This window comes from Typopeltis vanoorti, chromosome 20 (genome assembly GCF_054136105.1).
Source record: "Typopeltis vanoorti isolate ZY-2024b chromosome 20, IOZ_Tvanoo_1.0, whole genome shotgun sequence".
Taxonomy (NCBI): domain Eukaryota; kingdom Metazoa; phylum Arthropoda; class Arachnida; order Uropygi; family Thelyphonidae; genus Typopeltis; species Typopeltis vanoorti.
Window position 1 is genome coordinate 11268884 of NC_143568.1, and position 13610 is coordinate 11282493.

At 33.6% G+C, this 13610-nt stretch overlaps 1 protein-coding gene across 1 annotated transcript in view; it reads left to right on the forward strand.

Moving 5' to 3' along the window:
- Positions 1-13610, forward strand: part of LOC150095225 (myelin transcription factor 1-like) — a 171412-nt gene that overhangs the window by 116206 nt on the left and 41596 nt on the right. The window lies entirely within an intron of this gene.

Consider the following 13610-nt stretch of genomic DNA (forward strand, 5'->3'; position numbering starts at 1 on the left):
ATTTAAAATCAAACCTTTTTTTTTGTTGCATTGCGTAGGAATTTTAATCATATTTGCTGCCTCTTTGAATTTTTTTGTGAAACTATTCATTTCTATATAGGAAATGTTTGTTCTATCCCAGAGTACATCATGACCAGTAGAGGTTGTGTGAAATGCCAATCCCGATTTATGTTCTCTCTTATTTTGTACGTCCTTTTGATGTTCGCTCATGCGGATTTCTCCCGATCTCCCCGTCTGACCCACATAGCAGATGCCACAGGAACAGTGAATATTATTAAACCCCTGGTTTTTCATTGGGTGATGTGGTGGTTTCGGAGGATGAAGAGATCTTGATATTTTTTCAAGTGGCAGGAAAGTCACTTTTATGTTGTATTTGAAGAGAAGTTTGGTAAATTTTGTAAATGCGTTCTTGAAATCTTGTTTATTTAAGTTTCTTGTAGGTGCTGTATTGAGAATTTTCTTAATTAACTTAGTATTGAAACCATTCAGTTGTAGGATCTGTGTTAAGTATTGTATTTCGTCTTTCCGTTTACCAACAAATGAACTAATTGTCGTAATTTCTAGTAGTTTGGGCTTTAAACTTTTAGTTCTCTTTACCCCTGAAGATGTTAGTCTGACGACGAACGAAACTTGTTGGGTGTTGTTTTTAGTACTTCTTTAGTTTAAAAAACAGTTTTCTTTAATAAACATGTGGTCACAAAACCGGAATAACTGTATCGATACTAAAAGTAATTGCGTGTTACTAATAATAGCAATTAAGTTGACATTAATTTATTAACAAATCTATTAATTATTTATTAGCAGATAAAATATTCAATGTAAACGACAAAATTAAAGGCAAAGCCAGAACAATTAACCCACTAGCCTTTATACCGATGAGCATAGATCAGAGGTCGGCAACGCAGCGCCCGCAGTGAATTTTTAGTGCGCCCTCAGAGAAATTATTGTAAACTGCTTTGGAGCTCGCAGAGGTAATTTTGCAGTGTAGATCGCAGTATATCTGAGAGATACATTCATTACTAGTATGTGCTAAAATGCAAGAAAACATAAAGAAAAAACACTGCAAATATAATACATGATGGTACAAATTAAGTGAATATTGAATTCAACATTATTTCATAGCCGAATATAGAAACTACAAGAGTTTCGTGCGGAATATATAGAAACTAAAAGTTTCGGCGGATGCAAGCATAAGTAGTGCCTTATGGGCAACTCTTAGTAAAGGTGGAGCAAGCTCCAGACCCCTTTCCTTAGTATTTTCCATAAATGTAAAGCACATCTTGCAGTGGTCAGCAACCTTTTTAATATGAAGAGCGCAATATAAAATTTTAAAATTACGGAGGGCTCATGACACAGACATTTTTTCTCTCACGATTAGTTGTTTTTAAGAAAAATGAGATTTCAAATTTTAACATTATTTTATTTACCTCGCTTTTACAACATATTTTTGTCACATATGAATTAATATAAAATACCATAAAAATAAAAAATGAATACAAAAAGAATATTCATGTTAACAATTAGCATGTATCTGTCAGATCAGATGCGAGCGCCTTGCTTTATCAATCATAATGGCAAATGTATTTGTTTATTATGCAATAATAGTGTGACTATTTCTAAAAAAAGTAATATAGAAAGACATTTCAAAACCATTCATGTCAATTGTAATTTTAAGTTTAATTATTTAAATCAGGAGGAGTCGGCAACGCAGCGCCCGCGAGCGTTATGGCGCCAGCAGTATTGCGCCCTTCATATTAAAAAGGTTGCGACCACTGGCATAGATCATTTAACTCAGATGTTTTATTCCAAGTATAGTGGCCCGTCTCTGGGAAAAAAAATGAATATCTTTGTTCCAAAGTATACTACAGTTTAATGAAATGAATTAGCATGCTGTTACTTCGTTATAGTAAATGCATTCTTCTTGCTCTAATTGGACAAATATTAGATGCTCAGTTCAGAATTCTTTAGTTAACGCAGTAATGACTTTAATGAGTGCAAGTTTACCTAAACGAATGGCATCAGAAATATTCCCTTATGGTTCATATTTCAGGATGTGCACTGCACGTCCATCCGCAAATTAGGTCCTGATGGTAAGAAAAAGTGGTCTAGTCTTTAGACTACTATAACCGACTATTTTCAATCGCAGCTTAGTTGACCTAGCTTAATGGCTGACATTTAGACAGATCGCAGCACCTTCCTACAACACTTTCGTTGATACTGTTAAATCAAGTCATTTATATAAAATAATCTGCAATTGGTATTCCATTAACACCTAAGTATCTCCCATATGAACTTTTAGAAATCTTACACGTATTTAGAAGTCCAGAAATCCCATCACTGAGACATTACTGTATCGGTCTAATACATATTACAACCATCTCTCATCGACAGAAAGATTTCATTGTTAAAAATCATTACAATAATCCAAGGTTAAGCATAACAGCAAAGAATACTTCATAGTGTTTTCAGGGGGGGGGGTCTTTATTACTCATTAATTAGTTTTATTTAATTTTAATATATTAAATATAGTTTAATATTTTAATATATTCAAGATAATCTTGTAAAAGTCACTCAATATTAATTTCAAAAAGTTTTCACGACGTCCATATTTATTGATTATGGGGTTATGAATAAGCAAATTGAACATCGTTCATCTGAAGAATTGATAAATTAGCGCACAAAGTGATGAATCTTCACTCTCTTCACTCACTTTTTCTCTAATGCCAGTATTTATATACACCTCTAATTGCTTTTCAAGCCTATTGGTTTATTTTGGAAAGTGCTATAAAATCATTCATACCATGGTATTATTAGAACCTGCATCCTTTCGGTGCCAAGCGAAGGCCCTATGCACTCGAATACAGAAATCCGCAGTGGATAAAAATTAAATTTCATTTACCACAATACAGAAACTGACTGCATAAATGTAAATAGCGCCATAATAATATACATGTTATTTACATTTATTCGCTCGTAAATGAGCGAAAGGCACGCGATTAATGAGATAAAGAGAAAAAAGCTTCTTAAACGAACAAATTTCATGCAAGAAAATTGAAAAGCATAACGAATATTTCAAAAGTTGCAATAAATAATGATTGATTACTTTACATTTATGACTCAATACTTCGAATAGTTAAATATCTAGCTTTTAATAAAGCTAGGTGTTTTATTTTTTTATCCAAATTATATTTATAAAATTTATCTCCAAATTATATTATCAATAACGCAAATTATCATAATACATATTATATGGCTAATCTTACCGATTAAATACGGAAAGCTGACAAAAGCAAATTAATATTTCACCTGGAGGCATGTTATCTTCTGAACACATCTACAGAAATATAATACTACAGTCAAACTCTTTACTTAATTTTTTGTTTAAAATGTAAACAAAATGTAGTATAATTATGTAAAATCTTGTTAATAAAATCAAGGTCCTACAGTTAAAAACGAACAGATATGAGCTAGGTTTCAAGGAGTGGAAAGAATTTCTTTCAAAACTATAATAGAATAATGGGTCATTATTTATTTCTCGATCACATAAAAGAAATATAATATTGAAAGAAAATAATGATAACGAACATCTTCTGCAAACACAGTCAATATTGCGATAAATTATTAGTGCATAAAAGAGTTGGAAGAAACTTTAAATTAATATTGTAGTGGTGAAAGTGTGGTTAAAACTGGGACCGTTTCAAAGAGAAAAAAAATTTATATCTAAAACAAAGAGTTACTATAATTTTGTCAAAACTGTAGTTTGGAAAACATATATATCAAGGTAAATGCTATACGTACATATTAAATAATAATGTGATATTACATAGAGTATAATTTCAATGTCAATCGTCCTCCACGATCACAGTGAGAATAATGAACGAAGTATCTAAGGCAATGAAGCTAGCATCATTGCCTTAGAAGCCAATTAACAGGAATGCTGGTATTCCTCTTGATTACATGTGTTCTTCAGCCGGTTTTGTTTTGTGAGAAGAAAAAAAATGAGATGTCGGAAGTAAAACCCTGCCACCTGCTTAGGAGATCAGCTAACTCACCGCCAACGAAACGAACACATAACAGGTTCGTTGAGTGTGGATTCTGTTCTAACTTAGGGTTTCAAGTTTTTCCAGTTTCCCTGACTCTCTGCATTAGTGCAGCCCTCCCTCTGCATTAGGTATTCCTACAGTAAATAATTTCAGACTTCCGATGCCAAACCATTCAAATAGAGGCCATCTCTCTTAAACAAATCCTTTCTACCATTAAACCCTACCCCACAGATACAAACATTCACACCTATGACTTCTACACAGCCAGTGCATCGAATCCTTTGGTATCGAAGGTCTTCTTAACTCATCACTGCTATATCTTGTCAACAGGCCAACAACTTTCAATCCCCCACTCTTCTTTTTCGCTTTTTCCAACAATCCTTTCATACTCTATTGATCACTAATTAAATCACTTGGTCCTATGAGCACTACCGTCTCTTTTAATTTTTCTTTTCTGCTTTCTCGATTGCAAAGCAGTCATTTCTTCGTTAAGCGCAAATATTATCATCATTATTATTTATTGATGTCCTACTAACTCCTATGATTTTTTTATCTCTTACTTTTCTGCTTATTTTTCTTTTCAGTCTGAGTTTTCCTAAACATTTCTCACCGTTTTCTAATTCCCTCGTCGAATCTCCAATAATGTGTTTTAACTTAGTAATTACAGAAATTCTAATATAGAATCTATATTTCGAATGGAATTATAAATATTGATATGGTAATCAGCAATGGTTCTCGTCACCGGCATCTACATGATTCTTTGTATCTGATGCATCTCTATTGTTCTGGCAGGTTTTGGCGACATTTTTACATACTGTCTAAAATTGGAGATACAAGTATATTAAAAATACATTGATCTAAAAAAAACATTAAGTGAAACAAAAATAAATTTTCAGGAGTGTGTGTGTGTGTATTTATTTATTTATTAATTATCTGGGCGGTTAGCCTAGTGGCTATGCGTTTAGCAACCATATGCCTGGGGTTCGATTCCCGTCGCCGACGTGAAGAGCTTAAGGATCTTTCACAAACATTGCCAAGTTAGCCGGTCTTGGGCGGGGACAGCAGGTTTTTCTCTCTAGTTTATCTGGGATTTTTCCTCCCGCAAGCAGGCAAACTGGCCCCGTGAACACATGCAATTGCAGCCATAGAATATACCGGGTACAACTTAGAAGGGTTTAAGATAGCTCTGTAACAAGCCAGTAGGCCTAACACGTAGAAGGGAGAGAGAGAGAATTTACTTGCGAGTCTGGTTAGCCGAGTGATTAGCGTGTCGGCTCTCCAGCCAAGAGGCTGTGGGTTCCATTCCCGCTATGGGCACGGATGTTTGTGATTGTCCTACAAACCCTGTATGCAAAGAGAATCTGCGATCCCACCATTTATAGTAGGAGACTTACTCCCGTACCTCACCGGGTTTTGGGTGAGTAAAGAGCTGAGATTATCATCTCCAATATTGATATCAGGTTTAATATAACTTTCCTTCATAATGTGATCTATATAGATAATGAATAACAGAGGGGATAACGTAGATCCTTATCTGACACCAGATTTAATATCAAACCATCTTCCTGTACTTCCTTCAATTCTAACTGCTGACTTACAACTCAAATAAAGACTAAGTATTACTTGATATAATGCCCCATCGACACCATACAACTGTAGCGTTTTGAGTAGCTTCTCTCTTGGCACCTTGTCATATGCCTTTTCCAGATCTACAAAACTTAAATACAGATCTTTGTTATATTCCCATAATTTTTCAACTATCTGTCGTAAAGTAAACATCTGATCCTGACAGCTCTATTTGGCCTGATTTCAGGTTGTTCTTCACCAAGCTTCCCTTCCACAATCCTTCTCGACTGTTTCTCAAGTATACTTGCGTAAATCTTACCAGGAACACCCAGTAGAGAAATACCTCTGTAATTCTCACATTCAGTTTTATTTCCTATTTTATATATGGGTACTATGAGAGCTCTACTCCAATCATCTGGAATTCGTCCCTCTGTCCATGCCTTCTGAACTATGCAGTGCAGCCAATGTAAGACTTCTATACCTCCATATTTGAGCATTTCTGGTCGAATATCATCTACTCCTTTCTACATTTCAGGCTTTTGGTGGCTTTTTGTACTTCACGTATGGATATGTATTCCTGATTGCATGCCTGGTCAGTGGTTTTTTACGACCGTGCTGTCACTGATTGTTTCATTTAGCACGTTTTCGAAGTAATTAATACATCAAAGATATCTTTTTCTCCACTTTTCGTGTCACCTGTATCATCTCTATTTCCTTTTACAGCACCTTTCCCCCATTTCTGAGCTTTTTCAACAGCCTCCAAAATATTTTGCCATCTTCTTGATATTTATTTATTTTCTGTATTCTTGCCAAAGTCTTCTCATGACTTTTGTTTATTAGTTTTACACAGTGTTTAGCTTTATTACATTTGTCTCTGTATTCTCTAAGAGCACTGCTCTAAACTGGCTTATTTGCCGGCATTTTTGACATGCTTTCTTCTTTTCCTTCACAGCCTCTTTAACTCCCTATATCCACCATGGAGTTCTGACTTTTCTATCCTTGCAGGCACCTTCACCACATGCCTCTCTTGCTGAATCTCCAAGATTTGGTTCCTGTTCTCAAACCCTTTCATTTTTTCTTAAATAATGTTTGTGTATTTTAGTCTACAGTTCACATCTGAAAGCTGCTTAACTTTTATTCGCTTTGAAACTTTCTTACATGTTCTTCTTTTCAATATGAAATTCAATTTTATCCTGCAGAAGACTAAATAGTGCTCACTTCGAATTTCAAATCCTCTGTGTCCTGCACCAGGGAGAAAACATCACTATCAACAATAACATAGTCAATAAGACTTTTCTTATTCCTTGCCTCTTCTCTCCATGTGAATTTATGTATATTTTTATAGTGGATATTGTGTTAATAATAACCAGTCCATGTCCTGAGCAGAAATCCAACAAGTATTTGCCATTATTATTAGCTTTGCTTTTTTTCTCCAAATTTTCCCAAAATATTTCTCTATGTCTGACAATCATTTCCTACTTTGCCATTTAGATCCCCAACAAGGAGCAACTTTTCTTTTTTCATTGCGTCAGTTGCTTTTTCTAAAGCCGCAAAAAATTCCTTCATTTCAACCTTAGTAGAATCTTCTGTAGGACCATAGGCACAAATAAGTCTCATTGTCCAGTTCCCCATTTTGATATTTGCCCACATTCACTCTACTTGATATTGCCTGCCATTTAAGAAGATTAGCTTCGTATTTAGTGTTGAGTACTACAGCTACTCATTTTTCCTGATATATATATATATATATATCGATTTTTTTTCAATCGAAAAAAAAAAACAAAGGAAAATATGCGATTAATTAATATCATCAGCTCCTGTCGTTTCCAAATCTACGATTCTAGAAACCATACGTATATTCCTTCCCTAAAATTTGAAATTTAAAAAGCAAAATACTTCAAATTTACGAGAGAACCAAATATGCCAATCCAAATAAATAATATTATATTAATAAATATGGTCTTTACTATTACTGAAGTAAGAACAAAGGTCCTTCGGAGGACTAATGACAATAATAAATAATACGAAAAGCAAGATATAGCTTAGAATTCGATATCGAGCTTTTAGCATTAACTAAAAGTGCTTGACTTATTTTTTTAGACATTTTTAGAATTTTGACATTAAAATTCATCCACTGAAGTGATTTTCGTCGACAACAGCTGATTTCGAGATTTGTAAAGATATTTTGCATTTAAAATACTGAGTGTGTTTAAATTTTATCTGCAACCCTCAACATTATAAAAAGCAGAGAATACAAATCACTTTGATAGTATCTCAAGTAATATTTCTGAGCATCCCTCCCGAAAAATAAGTTTTTTTTTTCATTCAGTAAAACATACAAACGAGAAGTAAGACAAAGATAGAGTATAACTGACTTTCATGGCGTCCTCGAGCATTTTTTCTCACCGCTTCTCCTGAAACTAAGGTATTTCCTTCAGTAAAACAAACAAACCAGGAGAGCAAATGCCACTGAGAGACATAATCCACGTGGTATTTGGCCTTAGTTACTATAATACGAAATAACTAACTCTTATTGCACACTATAGTTTGGAAATTAATCAGTTTTTGATTATTGATTCCACCTCCAAAGACTGGAAAATTCTGAGCAAATCTCTTTTTTATGATTCTTTATAGTCTCTGACCTGACAAACAAGTCAGAGACTATACGCAGTTAACAGACAAAAATAATATTCGTGAGCAGTGGATGGCGCAGAAGCTGGATAGTGATGTACTATATAGATAGAGGATCAAGTAGTGTAGACGGCAAGTTGAATTGTGTGGTGTGTGAAGCGCACCCAGGCAATGAGTCATTGGACTCCTTATAGGTCAAGTACCAGTACTACTACTAATAATAATATTTATTATTATTATTATTATTATTATCATCATCATAATTCTCATAGCATTAATTAAACTGAATTAACTTAGTATTAGCAGAAAAAAATAAAAAGAACGTTTTCTATCTCCGATATAAATGGAAGTTAGATCATGATATGATCATTTTGCTCAACATACAAATGACATGGAACATCATGAAAAATATGCAAATCTCTTGGCCTGTGACAATATTTTCGATGGCCAAGAGAGTCCACGATTGTGCAATACATGTGAACTGATAAGGCCATAAAATCCTTATTCCGATATTTCTTTAAATGTCGCTAAGGATTTATTCATTAAGGATAAATTTAAAAGTACCTTTCTCTGTTAAAGAAATAATGGTTAGCTTTGTAATTCCTGTTACTTCCCACGCGCCGGTTTATCATGGAACAAATCAGCCAATTAGTCAAGTTTGCCAGTTTTAGAGAAAATGTTGAATTCTTAAAGAGGAAAAAAAAGCGCCTTCATCTCTTAGATAGGCAAATTACTCGGAAAAGGCCAATAAAATCTCTTTTAAAATGTTCCTTTCTCTCTCACGCGCGTGAGCACACACACACACACATGTAGGATTTAGAACAAAATCGATGGACTGAGAATATTTCATTTTACACCGACGTAAAAATATTTTCGAAAATATCTTCAAGAAACTGATTACTCCTCCTAAATCACGATCTTTCCTTAGTTCCATTTGTAAATTTACCTTTACGATACATTCTGCCACAACGTGGAAAGCCTCATGAGATAAGAAACTTATTACACGCAATATCAGCTGATCCAAGTTAATGCGATCCAGTTTGGTGACGTCGGGGTCATTAGTATCAAACACACTATACATACATACCACGTACGGTTAAATATACAACTCCAAACATCGATATGATCGTTCGTCAGGCTATCTCGGTTTTATATTATGAAAATTATTGGAAATTTCACAGTAAATATTTTCTAACGTAACAGAATGCTTTAAAATGGACAGTCGAAAATCATTGTAGACGACTTTGTTGGATCGCAGTTTCATTTGTTAGAAAACATATTTCTGATTATGGCAATTTCACCTTTCTTTTTATCACAATTAAAACTCTAAGTTATAAAAAGTAAGTTCCAATATCTCTAACCAGAAATCGACTTACGGAATTTTATATGTAGATATTGACAATAGAAAACATCTTTCGTTGGAATATCTTCAAAAGAAGTTAGCCTGGCCACCCTTAGCACTGACGGTTAAAAAACTATGCTATATAAAACTTATATATCGATTGTAAATCACAATCTAATAATATTCTTTTTATTCTTCTTCTTTATCATCTTTTCATCCGCTGCTGGATGTAGGCCGTCCCTTAACTTTCATTCTTTCTGTCTTTATCTAACGTTCATCATCTCATGTCAAATCTTTGCAGATCATCCCTCCATATTGTTCTTGCGACCTTTCCTTCTCTTGGTAACCATTCAGTGCCTTACTTTTTGTCCATCTCTCGTCTGTTATTCTGCTAATATGGCTATCCTATCTCCATTCACATAGTTTACACTACATAATATCCTCTACACCAGTCTTCACTAATCCCATTATTTCTAATTCTATTCTGCTTCGTTATGTGGAGTATTCTTCTCTCCAGGGCTATTTGGACCTCACGCAACCGATCTTCCTGTTTTAAGTCGCTGCCCACGTCTCATTTTGAGTAAACACTGGAATAATACACTCAAATAGTTTTCTTTATAAATACTTTATTTTTTTAATACGGGCAAATCCTTAAACAGATAATGTTTATATAGCCTAAAAGCTTTGTTTCCTTGTGAGATTGTTCTATTGATTTCTTTATCTTGTTTTTTCTTTAAACTAACTAATTGTCCGAGGTAAATATAGTCTTCCACAATTTCAATCGTTCACACGAAAAAAAAAAAAAAAACAACAACAAGAGAATAAGTAATAATATTTATTTAACTCAATATATTTCATCCTGAATATTATGGGCCATAGTTAGTGGAAACGATAGTATATTACAAAGTAGAATGCGAACAACGGGTTGAATTGAAAACACAGATTGATTTGAAACACTGGACTGATTTTAAAAAATCAATGGATTGATTTGAAACACTGAATTTGATTTGAAAAATCAATGGATTAATTGGTTTCAAATCAATACATTTCGCGTTCAACCTTGTAATTAACTATCGTTGCCACTGATTGTGGTCTGTAATATTCAGGCTGAAATATATGGCGTTAAATAAATATTATTACAATTGTAATAGGATTATCTGCTAATTGTAGTTCAACAAGATCTGAATTTGTCATTAATTCTGTTTCAGTTATGTTAATACTTTGATGCCACTAATTTTAATTCCAAAGTTTTTCCATGAGACATTTCTAAAGACTTCTTCTAATGTAGCATAAAACAATTCAGGTGATAGATTTCCTTGGCTCAATCCTCTCTCAATGCCGAATTCCTTTCCCATGATCTAACTTTATACTGACTGTTGAGTTCTTATAGTATTATTTGCTAGAAATTAATGAAGTTAGTACCTGAAAAATTTCAAAAACAAAGCATTCTTGTACTGTGCACCTAAAGCAAACCTGTAATAGCTGAACATATTCATCTGTTCCAATCTATGGTAAGTGTTTAGCAAGTGAGATGTGTGAAACTGCCATTAACGTTATGATTTTCAGTAATCGGCCTGAAATTATACAAGCCACCAAATTGCAGGTGAATTAAATGTAAATCTCAATTCCTTGAGATTATGCAGTAATGCAAAAACATATGTTACAGTCATCTCATTGTACCCTTCGTTGCTTAGCTTAGCCTCCTAATTTGTCTATGACCCGAGATTCCACAATCCTATTCCTTAGTTTATCTCTTCGAAATAAGAAAGTAAAAACTCTAGGAGTCCACTAGCATTTTATCTCATCTCCTCTTCTGTTATGTGAGAATATGAGTAGGCATCAATAGGAGCAATGGCCGCGCAATAATCTTCTTTCTTCTTCATAGCATTATCTATTCATATAACTTGTATGCAAACATGTTCTAGAGAAAGAATATTGGTATGGTCTTTGAGCATACTGCTATTAGCACACAAACACATACAGAATATCATCCAACATTTACATTTAGAAGAAAGAAAATATACATCCAAGTGTTCGCAGAAGACTACAGAGCTGTTTATTTCTGTCACTTAATTCTATGCAAGATTTCATCGTCAAAGAACTATTATACGGATTCCGAAAATAATGGCAGGCATTAATTACTCTGTTGAGTCAGTTTAATGAAAGCGATAAGGAAAATCCGCATAAGATGATTATAAATACCATGATAACATAAGATTACTAAGCAGAAAATAGTAATCAATTTTCCAATTATCATTTGCATATCGGAAATAGAGGAGAAATCATGTTCTCACAATTAATAATATTTTTCACTGATCAGTTCAAGCAATATTTTTCCAGGAATTGTGTCAGTTTGTTATATATTAATGTGAGAAAACTGCCTACGTATACTTTCAACAAAATGGAAACAACATACAAAAAATGAATGTTCATGTGATGCTGATGAGAAATCGTTTTTTGGGAAAGGACTTTTCAAAAATCTTTCCGTTATACATTTTCCTTCAAAGAATTTTGAAACAATAAATAAGCGCACGGAAATAATTTTTCATGCTGTATTGTTGTTAAGAGTTATCTGATTGTGATTACGATCCTGAGAAGCCACAGAGGGCGTCCAAAAACATGTTAAATGTTATATAAATCTCGAATCCAGCAGGGACCGCCTCCAGAACCTGCAGTAAATCAAAGGTAAGCACACATATGGGCTCGCAGTACATAATTATTGTCGATTACATTTTATTTAAAAATGTATGATACAGTAGAGTCGCGACTAACCGGCCTAAAATGGACCGAAGGGAGGAGACTATCGTTTAATAGAAGGGAGAAGAAAATAGTTCAAATATTAATGAAATCCAATATTCTGTTTCAAACTGCTTTGAGCGCAAAAATGCAAAGATGTTTGAATAAACTCTTATATTCGGCACGCTAGCGAAAAAAAAAATGCTGTACACTAGTAGTTCTCAAAATTTTTGCCATCATAAAAGCTTCTTTTTTTTAAGTGGACCCTAAGCATTTTTGATCTTTAGGCGCGCCCATATTACTTTTGCATTCACAGTTGGAGTTCTAAGTTTTCTGGTTGCACATATTTTTCACATTCGTTACCAATTATTAAATATTTTTTGTATAAAAAAAAAGGTATACATCATTCCATTCCACGTAAACCTAAGGCAGTAGTTTTGGAGTTTTCACATCTGAAAATCATTTATTAATATCTCTATAAATCGAAATCGAGAAACATGAATGAGGTGATTTATTTCACAATGCAGATGTAATAATAAAATGACACTGATATAATATAATAGCTGAACTCAACAGCAAAAAGAATAAATTTTCAGTAATTTCTTTCTTTCAAAAAAATATTTAACTTCTGAAGGATCGCGAACACTCCCACGCTTGGATAAAAATTATTTCTACATGATACTGGTAAACAAATGATAAGAAAAGACATTTAAACCCTTCACTCACGTGATTTGTTAATCATATTCTGGGGTTTAAGGTCCATTTTTGAGTCTGTGATTGTTCTAATCATCTGTGCGACAAAATGAATTGCATTTCAGTATAATTACAAAAATATAAAAACATATAATTACAAAAAAGAAAAGAAAAGAAAAGTAGAAGCAGTTATTCACTTCTTGTGTTATTTCATATATAAGGAAAACTTTTTCGAGAATGACTAACCAAAAAAAAAGTAATCAGAGATCTTGAAATCCTGAAATATTTCGCAGACCCCATTTCAGATTTCTTGCTAGAGACCACTGACCTCTTGAATTCTTTACTGATTAAAAAAAGGATGTCGGTTAACCGAAGGCCAGTTAATCTTGACTCTACTGTAGTTATAAAGGAAACTATAAGTTGGTATTTGGGAAACAGCTATACTGGAGAGGATAACTGATAAATAACGTAGGTCTTCACTTCTGGATTTTACGGTAATACTCCACGCTGAAACACACTTCACTTAAAATAAAAATTGTTTGTTCAATTTTTCGTAATGGTTATTTTTACATACTAATGTATATGTTCTGAAATTTAAG